The sequence below is a fragment of the Neophocaena asiaeorientalis genome, unplaced genomic scaffold (genome assembly GCF_003031525.2).
Source record: "Neophocaena asiaeorientalis asiaeorientalis breed wild unplaced genomic scaffold, Neophocaena_asiaeorientalis_V1.1 scaffold89, whole genome shotgun sequence".
NCBI lineage: Eukaryota > Metazoa > Chordata > Mammalia > Artiodactyla > Phocoenidae > Neophocaena > Neophocaena asiaeorientalis.
In genome coordinates this window covers 1020472-1032149 of record NW_020172592.1, presented here as the reverse complement: position 1 = coordinate 1032149, position 11678 = coordinate 1020472, and the positions used below count along the sequence as shown (strand labels likewise).

The 11678-nt window shown below is 36.6% G+C and overlaps 1 protein-coding gene and 1 pseudogene across 5 annotated transcripts in view; both read right to left on the bottom strand.

The window, feature by feature from the left end:
• Nucleotides 1–11678, bottom strand: part of HDAC9 (histone deacetylase 9) — a 792206-nt gene that overhangs the window by 469084 nt on the left and 311444 nt on the right. The gene's annotated exons all lie outside the window — the stretch shown is intronic.
• The window catches only part of LOC112395299 (casein kinase I-like), a 37431-nt pseudogene continuing 30174 nt past the window's right edge, over nt 4422–11678 (bottom strand).

Genomic DNA, 11678 nt, shown 5'->3' with positions numbered 1-11678 from the left:
TGAAGTATTATTTTAATTGAAATCACCAACTACAAGGAAATGTCTAGTAAAATATGTCACATCCATTTCATGGAAAAATATGCAATCATTAAAAATAATGTTTATGGGAACATGAAAAATGCTGTTGTAACATTAAGTGAAAGAACAATAATAAAAATGACATATACCCTATGATAACTCTTTAAAAATTAGTTAATTTAGTCAATGTACATTTACTGAGAACCTTAAATTCCCAAGGTGATTCTAGATGTTTGGGTTCGGTAGTAAAACTAAAAGACAAAAAAATTCTAGCCCTCATAGAGCATATATTCTACTGGAGATTTAATGGTATTAAGTCCCTGAATTCTACCAGCAAAGACTGGTGAGATAGGGAACAAAAGAAAGTTGTATTTTGGGTGGAAATATGAATAATTTTCCCCCTTCTACTTTTCCATATTTTTACAAATTGTATCTACTGCTGTGACTCCTACTCTGAGTAACTTAAATTTGAAGACTCCAGGCTGGAAACTACAAAGTTAATATTCCATGCAAATTTAAGAGATATTTTCAGGAAGTCAATAAAGCCTAACATAAATTCTGTCTATAGAAGTTAAGGCTTCAAACACTAAATGAAACGTTAATGTCTTGCTTATCATCTGAATTGTGTGTACACACAGGCATGTGTGTGTGCAGGCACGTGTGTGTGTCAGCTTGTAGGGGTGGAGTGGGGGAACTGATATCAACCTTGGTTGCTGACACTGGTGATTTTTCAATGTATAGATCAGAAGAGCTTGCACTGACAGTGCTGTATATGCCAGTTTAATGAAAATGGGAAAACAATATCAATAAACCATAGTTTGGGGGACAACGTCTTCTAAAACATGATATTTACAAAAGGAAAAATAATAATTGTGACAAGTTTGGAACTAACTGAGGAAGATGGCCTGTAAGATCTCTTGGTCAAAAGGTCCAATGTAGAACTTTCAATTAAGGCTCTGGAGTATCATGAGATTTTGAGCATTAATTTATAGAGTTGGCGTTATTCCAACCAAAAGCAATGGCTGTTAAGCATATATTTCACTTTTACATTAAAAAGCCCAGACTAAAACCTCAGTTTTTACATGGACATCTCAGTAAACAAATTTAACCCTATAAAGGCAAAATGTAAAATTTCAAGAGATCCTGGGGTCTCTTGCTGCTGGCATTCTTATTATCCATAAACTAAAACCGTCAACCCCCCCGCCCAAAAGAAGAACAAAACCCAAAAGAGATAAGGAAAACAGACCCACAGAACTCTCCAAAACAGCTAGTGTAAGCCTCAAAGGGTGATTTGACTTCTTAACCTGCTATCCCAACAGAAATGATTGTGTCTAACTGCTTGCCTTTGTTCAGAGACTAATCACTAAATTGTGAAAAATCACCCTCAACTTACAAAAACTGCTCTTGATTATAAATAATTGCCCAAGACTGAGAGAAAGAGGCAGGCAAGATCCCAGTCTTTCATCCAATTTATTCAGCAGCAATCCACATTCCATTTGTCTAGACTAAATATAGCAGCGTTTACACAAGAAATCAATAGTGCTTGCAGAGAGGAGAGCGAAGGCATGAATATTTCATCAAACTCAGAGAGAAATGGCAATCAGCAAACTGATGGTTCTGTGTAGGTCATCTCTGGCCTGCTGGATTAGTTCCTGTTACTTGGACAATAGCTCATCTCTGGTTAATCATAATCATATCACAGCCATTCTTTCTATTTTTAAAATTAATTGCATTGTGGGTGACAAAGGCTCATCGTATTCCAAAAAGAATGAAGGATTTTTCTTCCATCTTCTGTGACAGGCTAATAAGCCTCCCCAGGAGCAATAATAGTAACACAATACCAGGGCTGAGTTTCAACAAGTTACAGTCACTTACACATCACAGAATGTGAAAGAAAGGGCATTGTCCACAGCTGCTGTATTATCATAATTAGAAATAATCAACTAACAAGGAAAAATTAACAACCAATTTTAACAGGGAGGAAATGGGATCATCACTGTTCACAACATTTCTTGTCTAGGAACATGCAAATTACTTAGAACAGGTGGCCAGAGATACGTAAGTTAGAAGGAAGTTGATGATAACAGCAGCATTAATGTTACTTATCAACAAATCCTGTTTTCTTAACACATCTCATAACTTTATTTAGACTCACCTTATTTGAGATTTCAAATACATGTGACATATACATGTATATTATATGTTTATTGTTATTCTAATAGCAAATACCCAGTCAGAACATTTCCACATATATTTAGTCTTATTATCACTTTACAGAGTTCTGCTCATTCTTTCCTCAGTGTCTTTTCTTACTAACTCTTTGATAGTTATTCCCTCCTCTACTTAGGACTTATCAACTCATGCAATTTTTTTTTTTTTTTTTTGCGGTACGCAGGCCTCTCACTGTATGGCCTCTCCCGTTGCGGAGCACAGGCTCCGGACGCGCAGGCTCAGCGACCATGGCTCACAGGCCCAGCCGCTCCGCGGCATGTGAGATTTTCCCAGACCGGGGCACGGACCCGCGTCCCCTGCATTGGCAGGCGGACTCTGAACCACTGCGCCACGAGGGAAGCCCAACTCATGCAATTTTTTAGAAATAGTTTTTACTTTAAGAAACATGGAAACAAAAAAGCTCCCATTTCAAAATAAAAATCTCAGTTCATATAGATGCTTATGATAATTACATTTATTTCAGCAACATATACACCTGTTCAGCTGTAACTAAATTCCTTTGATAAATACGTTTTTTTATATACCAAGACCATTAAAGAGTTAAATCAAAGTACTAAGGATACCCTAAGTAGTCACGGCATGTTTCTTAATTTTTCACTTTAGATGCTATTATTTATAGCACAGGTATGTAGGGAGAATTTTTGTATGTTCAAAAACAGGAATCTTTGGTTGCTTCTTTATCAGCTGGGTTACAAACAAGAAGCCATCCATTTTAAGAATGTTTTCAGTGAATAACTTGCAAACCTCATGGATGGAAAAATTCTAAGAATGCAAATTTTGACCATTTACAACTATCACAACAATGGTGAAGACTGTTCACGCTGTTCCTCTGAATGAGATCCCGAAGCAGTGCAGGCTTTCACACACAGAAAAAAGGCACAGGCACAATCTCGCCACCAATTTGTGTCAATTCAGTTACAAGTTGAAACTTGAAAAAATGTGACAAAAAATGGAACCATGTTTAACTATCTCAGTTAATATTCACAATTATAGCAGCTATAATAATATTCAGGATACAGCATCACCAGTGCTGCCCAGAGCCAGTTTATATGGAAAATAAGTTTTTACACCAAGAAATGGGTGACCACAACCACTGGCAGGTGGATGTATGAATAACGATTTCCAGATCTGGGAGAAACAAATGCTGCTCTGATCATCTGCTCAGCTCTTTTGTTCCTCCTTTCCTGCACAGAAATCTTTGGGCCTGCAGACTCTGCCCATGGGAAAAGGCTGCCTGTTGTGCTGTTTTGTGCTTTAACATCATCCTGTCAAATATGTGGGCCTGTCATTAGTTCAGGGTTCAGAAAAGAATGTGGATATGAAGAATAGTATGGAGGAGGTTTTCTTCCTTAGAAACCTGAAAATAGAACTACCATGTGACCCAGCAATCCCACTACTGGGCATACACCCAGAGAAAACCATAATTCAAAAAGATACATGCACCCCAATGTTCACTGCAGCACTATTTACAATAGCCAGGACATGGAAGCAACCTAAGTGTTCATCAACAGAGGAATGGATAAAGAAGATATGGCACATATATACAATGGAATATATTACTCAGCCATAAAAAGGAATGAAATTGGATCATTTGTAGAGACGTGGATGGACCTAGAGACTGTCATACAGAGTGAAGTCAAAAAGAGAAAAACAAGTATCGTATTAACACATGTATGTGGAATCTATGAAGATGGTATAGATGATCTTATCTGCACAACAGAAATAGAGACACACACGTAGAGAACAAACATATGGACACCAACGGGGAGAAAGGGGTGGTGGTGGGACGAATCGGGAGAAAGCGATTGACATATATATATTGTCGATGCTATGTATAAAATACATAACTAATGAGAACCTACTGTATAGCTTAGGGAACTCTACTCAGTGCTCTGTGATGACTTAAATGGGAAGGAAATCCAAAAAGAGGGGATATATGTATACGCATAGCTGATTCACTTTGCTGTACAACAGAAACTAACACAAAATTGTAAAGCAACTATACTCCAATAAAAATTAATTTAAAAAAATGAATGTGGAATATCTCTCGGATACATGTAATCCACACTTTTTCAAAGTATAGCCTTTAATAATAGTTTAAGTACATGGGAAACGCTGCAGGAATTTATATGAAACTTCAGCAGGAATAGACATCTTTCACTAATCTTTCCCTACTTGTTTCTTTTTTGCAGCCTTCGCCAGGACAGGCTGGTTCTATTAACCTATGTGTACATGTATCCTAATGATACCGTGTCATCTATGAAACTCTGCTCAATACCAAGATGTTCACTTATGCTGGTTTGACAGGTAGTGCCAGAGAGATTATTACCTGCTCTGTATAGTATGTACTGCCTTGTCCTGTCATTTCTGTACTTTCTGGCCAAACTGAAATCAATATGGAATAAAAACAGTGACACCCACTACCAATTAGGAAGTTATCTGGTTTGCTGTGTCTTAAACTCTTCATATGCACATATGCAATTCTACTGATCATATGGTCAGCTAACGCCAGTACAGTTTTCACTGTGAGCCTTCTTGAACAGAAACTGGAGAGGTCTTGGAGAATGGATGGAAGAAGATCCATAAGTATCACTTACAGTCTTTGTGCTACTGATACAACTTTATATGTGGGATGTCAATCCCACCATGAAGAATCTTAAAGTTTGCTCTGGTACAGCAACGGGGGATACCTAGCTTTTGTGATTCTAGCTTCACTGCCACTTCCTCATCATTGGTTACGCTGATCACCAGAAAGAGTTCTTCAGGTAGAATCCATGGGCTTTGGGAAAGAAACAGAACTTAAATGTTTTTCTTCCTTCAACTCCATGAACTTGATTTACATCCATTTAAACCACCTTCCCTTTTCTGAAATCCTGCTACCACCTCTCACCCCCTTTCTTTTAACACTGATTTGGAACAAAAGAAATCCAATTTTGTAATTTTATTTACACTTTTATCCATTATATCTTACTTGTTATATCACAGCATAAAGCTAACCAAGGGCTGGCCCATGCCTGATGGCTGTTTGTATTTTGTTCCTCTAGCTCTTTGCCTCAATAACTACATTGCAGCATAAATTCTTAAGTATGATATAATTAATACTATCTAAAGAAAGTGTCAGACTGTTTAGGGCTGTGTATACCTAAAATAACATTGAAATCACTGTTTTTAAAGTATCATAGGTTAACATATCACTTTTCATTTACACCTTTATTCAGCAAATATCTGTAAAGCCATATTAATTGCCAAAACAGTTTTTAGTCAACAAGAGAAGGCACTGCCTTCAAGGAACTCATGTGTTGATGCACATCAAGCCATAAACTGATGTAGAAAACATGACGCATCAAGGGCAATGATGTTGGTCCTCTAGAATCCCACCTGGGCCCTCTTCTATTTTCCCTCCAGGACTCTCAGTGGTGATATTTTCCATTCCCAGGACTTTATTTGCTTCCTCTATGGTCACAATTCTGTCTCCAGCCTAAACATCTATTCTAAACTTGCCATCGATATGTATAACTAGTACTGCTACTCTTCATTTACCTGTCTTACTCTGCTCTTTCTCCAGTACCTCTGGTCTCAGTCTGTGCAGCCAGAGGAGAACATGAAAGTGATATTTGACTCTTCTGTCCTTTATTATCTATACCCAATCAACATAAACAATCTTTTCTACTCTTAAATATTTTTTGAATTCATCAAGCTCTCTCCACTACCACTGCCTATTTTACTAAAGCAGCCCTCTGTCACTTTCCTGGGTAACACCCATCAGTGGAACCCCAATCTTTAACATGATGGCCTATCCCTCTATGATGTGCTTTCTGCCCGTGTTTTCAGCTTCAACACCCCCTACTCTCCTCCCTTCATTTGAATCACACCGATCTTCTTTCAGTCTGTAAACACACCATGCTCTCCGAAATCTCAGAGATTTCCAATATACATTATCTCTTTCTAAATTCCAATCCCACCCCATTTTTCTATACTGATTCTGACTTATCCTTCATATCTTAGCTAAAAATGATTTGATGTAGGATGTCCTTCTGTATCTTATTGTATTTTCTCATTAAAATTTTCAATTCATTTTCATAATATTTGTTTAATTGACTCCCTTCACCATTATTCTAAGTTCCTTGAGAAGAGGGACCACATTTTCAGTGCCTGGCACAGCATAAAATCATAGTAATGCCTCAGTGCATACCTGAAATGAATGAAGGAATAAATGAATGAGTGATAGTGATGAATCATATGGTAATAAAATTAGAAACACATATGTACATATTCAATTAAAATCCTAAAACAATTACTTATTAGTTTTTTTTCACTGTCTGAATCCAGGTAAACATTGACTGCTTATTGATAAGTGAATGAGTTTCTGGAGAAAGTGATTAAGTATTTGAAAAAAGCAATCTCAAAAATTTTTCCACCTAAGATGTCATTTCACATTTCCCAGACCCCAAGTTACCTCTTTTTTTTGCGGTACGTGGGCCTCTCACTGCTGTGGCCTCTCCCATTGCGGAGCACAGGCTCTGGACGCACAGGCTCAATGGCCACGGCTCACCGGCCCAGCCACTCTGCAGCATGTGGGATCTTCCCAGACCGGGGCACGAACCCATGTCCCCTGCATCGGCAGGCGGACTCTCAACCACTGCGCCGCCAGGGAAGCCCCCAAGTTACCTCTTAAAACTCAGTGTGCTGACAGGTGACAACCACCAAAGTGCAGGAAGGGAACGCTGAGTAAAATAAAACTTACCCATCATGCTGTTTGCCTCAGTAGAGATCACCAAGAATATGCCACAATCCTGAGTTATCTAAACAGTGAGGCCTAATTCATGAATGATTACCCCATGTTACATTATGAGAAAATTAGAACAGAACCGATAAACTATAAGCTAAGAATTTTTTTCAAATCCCCAATTTGAAAAATGAAGAAATACTAAATTAATAGAAAATTACTAAATTAATAGAAAAGATAGTAAATTAATTAATACTAAATTAATAGAAAAGAATAAATCATCTTAAGGTTATTTAATATTTTCTCTAAAATATCCAATAACTGATTTTTAAAAAAATATTGAAGTGCCTTTTATTGAAGGCTCTTCACTGAAATGTGTAGAGTCATTGCAGACTTGGAAGGCATATTTTTTTCTGAAAATTACTCAATTTGAATGTGGCTAACATCAAAAATGGGAAATGCAAAAACAAGCAATACAACGTCAGTTTGATGACAATGTTGCCCAAATTTCACTTTAGTAATACAAATAAATATTCTTAGCTTATTTTCCACTGTTAATATTTATATCATAATGAAATAAAGAATAAATTAATCAAACTTGAAAAAATAATTTCTAGAACAAGAATACTTAAATTGATTAGTCCAGAAATACAATTCTCCCTGATAGTGATTCTGTTCAAGTTATACATGTTTACTGTTTCTTTAAGGTGCACTAATACATGGCATAAATGAAAAGAAAATAAATGCAAGAAGCAATCTGAGCTTTTATTTACTATTCTCTTATTCCCAGGGGTTTGAACAGGAAACAAAAATAACCACAAATGACTAAAATATCAGTAGGCCTTGAAATATCAACATTTAAGCTAAAGAAAGCTAACTTTTTAATCAAAGCCTTACTATTTTGATTTACTTAATTCAAATTCCTTCTCTGCAAATATGCTTTTGAATTAAGGAGTCATAACAAACCATAACACCAACATGAACTGCCAACTCACATGTAATACCCACTTAGTTCTAAAGTATCGCAGTGTTTGCTAGTTCTTTACTATTTGAGAACCAAGTAGAAGCTTCACTGAGCTTCCTGCAGTATGGGGACAAAATCAAACCAATTTACGTGACTTCAAGGTAATAGGAGCTAAGAACCTAATCCATATCACTTTGTAATTTGAGACAAAAATTTAGTCAGATATAATGATACCTGGAAATGAAACATTCAGTAGGTGAGAAATGTTAATGCCGTGAAGTAGGGAATACAGGTATTTATCTAAAAAGTGTCACTTATTCAGCCATGTATACCACTCATCATCTAGGATGTACAGCAAACTGACTTCTATAAGAACTATGACGAAGGTGGGACAAACTGTCTCCTCCATATTTTTCTCTACAACTTATATTTTTTTCTAGGTTACAGACAAGTACTAAATTATTACTATTTGCAAACAGCTAACACAACTTCCTTCTCATTACGAAAACTTAATATGTGAGGCAGGGGATTCCCCTCTGACTCCAGAATTTAGTTCATCACCTGACACGTAATGTAAGTTTAATAAATATTGGTGAATAAATGATTCTGTCAGCAGAGACCTCACTCTAATAACACTTTTTTTGAACAAATTACATTTGTTTATTTGGCAAATAGACTTTTTTCAAAGAATATGTTCCCACTCCTCTATCAGGAACGCTTGTGTGCAGAAGTATGTAACCGTATTCTGTTTTGAGAGAAAAGAAGAGCTTTTATTGGTTTTGTGTACTGCCAGCAAGAAACAATTGCCTTTAACCTAAAAAAATTCCAATATTTTCTGAAAGCTTCAATGCTTAGTATATTTAAGACAAGAGCATATATTAAAAGTTGCAGGAAGGTATGAAAGAAAAAGAGCAGAAATGCCACGCATGATGCTTCTCTCATTTTCCTCTTCGATTTAAACCATGTCTTTTCCTTTTCTACTCTCTAATCTTCAGTCTTGCATAATGGGACTAGGACTTCAATCTTTTTTTTTCCCCCCTTCTCCAGATCGCAGTTGTTTTCTAAGCTCTGAGGAAATCTTTATTACAAAACAAAAGTCTTATAGTCCCACTAAAACGTTCTAATATAGGATTGCACTCACTTTTAAAAACAAAAACATTTCTTTATACAGCTGGACACTTTCTTCAAATAAAAACTTATGAATAGTCCCAACGTATAAAGCCAGCACGAGTGCAACTATTAAGTAGGAGCCAATATCCCACCCACTCACTTCCTCCCTGGCCTGTTCCCCTGGGAATCCAGACTCCATGGAATTCAACTGAAAAACACTGCTCTAACGGCATTATTTCTTTATTTGCTAAATTCAAATCAGAGGCAAATTACATTAGTCCTCTTTCAAAGAAAAATGCACTACTGTTTCATGAAATTATGAGAATTTGGAATGTATGATTTGGAAATAATAAAGTTTCACTTTGTACATACAATTTGGGGGTGAAAGTTAATGTTAAAAAATAAAAATTCGGGACTTCCCTGGTGGCACAGTGGTTAAGAATCCGCCTGCCAATGCAGGGGACACGGGTTCGAGCCCTGGTCCGGGAGGATCCCACATGCCGCGGAGCAACTAGGCCCGTGTGCCACAACTACTAAGCCTGTGCTCTAGAGCTTGCGAGCCACAACTACTGAGCCTGCGCCTGGAGCCTGTGCTCTGCAACAAGAGAAGCCACCGCAATGAGAAGCCCGCGTACCGCAGCGAAGAGTAGCCCCCTCTCGCCACAACTAGAGAAAGCCCAGGCGCAGCAACAGAGACCCAACATAGCCAAAAAAGAAAAAAATCATCCAAAATTGCACAATTTCAAACCTAGCCAGATAAAGGCATTGGCACCCATGTTTATGTTATTGCCACATGGTGGCACCACTCTTGTTCATAAGTAGAAATACCCACTATCCTTTGTCAGAAGTGCTTCAGATATGAGTTTTAAAATAATTATGCAAGCTTGGAATTATGCAAAGTTCTCAGGCCTTGAGCATTTTAATGAAATGTGACTTCCCTATGCTGATTCCAAATTTAGCTTTCTAAACTTGGGTAAGAACAAAGACTAATACCATATTGTTGGTTGGTCTGGAGAGTTGTTTTGCTTTAATTTAAATTTTGGAGCCAATACCAATATAGCACTTACTATGTGCCACACACCGTTCTGAATGCTTTAAAAGAAATGTTAACTCATTTATCCTTCTTCACAACACTATAAGGTTGTGTTATCTGGTAACCCACGGGGTAGACACAATTATGAGCCTCACTTCACCAATGAGGAAAATGTAGGCCACAGAGGAAACTGGCCAAGGTCACGCGGCTACTTAGTGGTGCAACCGGAATTAGAACATACACCAACCAGCTGCAGAGTCTATGGTCTTGGCCACTCCACTATTATTCTTCTTGACTTCTACAAAACAGGTATCCAATTTAATTTCTACACAGTTCACCTTGAAGTTTGCCTTGATGTAAATGAGAATGAAAAGTTTTTTGTTAAAATAATATTACATATTTTTTAGAGGTAAAAGGAAAGCATTTCCGTGTAACAGCCAATATATACCATAGAGAAATGTGTAATGGAACACATTTCTGCATATTTTGACACACTGGTGAATTTTCAGGTGTTTCAATGCTCTCTTTAGCAACAATTCTGTATTTAGGAATTGCAAATTTAGTATTTCACCCTTTTCTTTTAGCTACAGAAATTTCTGTTGAGTCTATACAATTTTTAAAAATTCATCTTACTCTCTAATCTGAAATCCACTAACTCACAGGTAAAGACAGCCTAATAATGAAGTTATTATTAGTACTTGATTAACTAAATAACATTGGATTGTTTCAGAAAGAGATACTGAATCATATTAACTGTAAACTGTTAATGAGACTTGAATGTATTGTTCATAAATTTTTAGATTACTTTTTTAATTGAAGAAAGCAAGCAGTAACAAAAAGGAAGAGGCAGCTGTTTTTTGACAGTATGAGAAAAGATTTGACAGGATAGACTGTGGTAGTTTATCTTTTTCTTATTTCAGAGTTTTTTTTGGTTCATGATTCCTTGTGCGTTCTAGAAGATGATCACTAGCCATTAAGGCACAACTTGTTAGGTAAGTGGAAGGGTCTACCTAAAAGAAGAGCCTAAAATTGTCAGAAAAATCTAATTTTTTAAAATTTATAAAGAAATCAATGTGACAGTATATGTGCCTTAAAGATATTCATAATTTGGCATAAGAAAATGTAATAATTTTTCTCTTCTGTTTAATTAGACTGTCATTAAAATTTCTATTCCTGGTAGAACTCATAGTATCTGTTTATAGAAATAGGCTGTATTCAGAGAACTGTCAGCATTACAGAATGCTTCTCAATATTTTAAGCACAGCTTTGAGATAATCAGTCTACAATTTGAAGCGGTATATACAATTTGTACAAACAAAAGTATAAGAAATAATTTAAAGCATTAAAAATGAACATAACTGTGTAGAGCCGGGGTAAGCAAACTATGGCCAATTCCAGCCTGCCTCCTGTTTTTACTGCCTGCTACATATGAATGATTTTCATATGCTTAAATGGTGAAAAAGTAAAGAGAAAAACCTTTCATGACATGTGAAAATTATGTGAAATTCGAATTTCAGTGCTCACAAATAAAGTTTTATTGGAACACAGTCACACCCATTCACTTATTTATTGTCTATGGCTGCTTTCACACCACA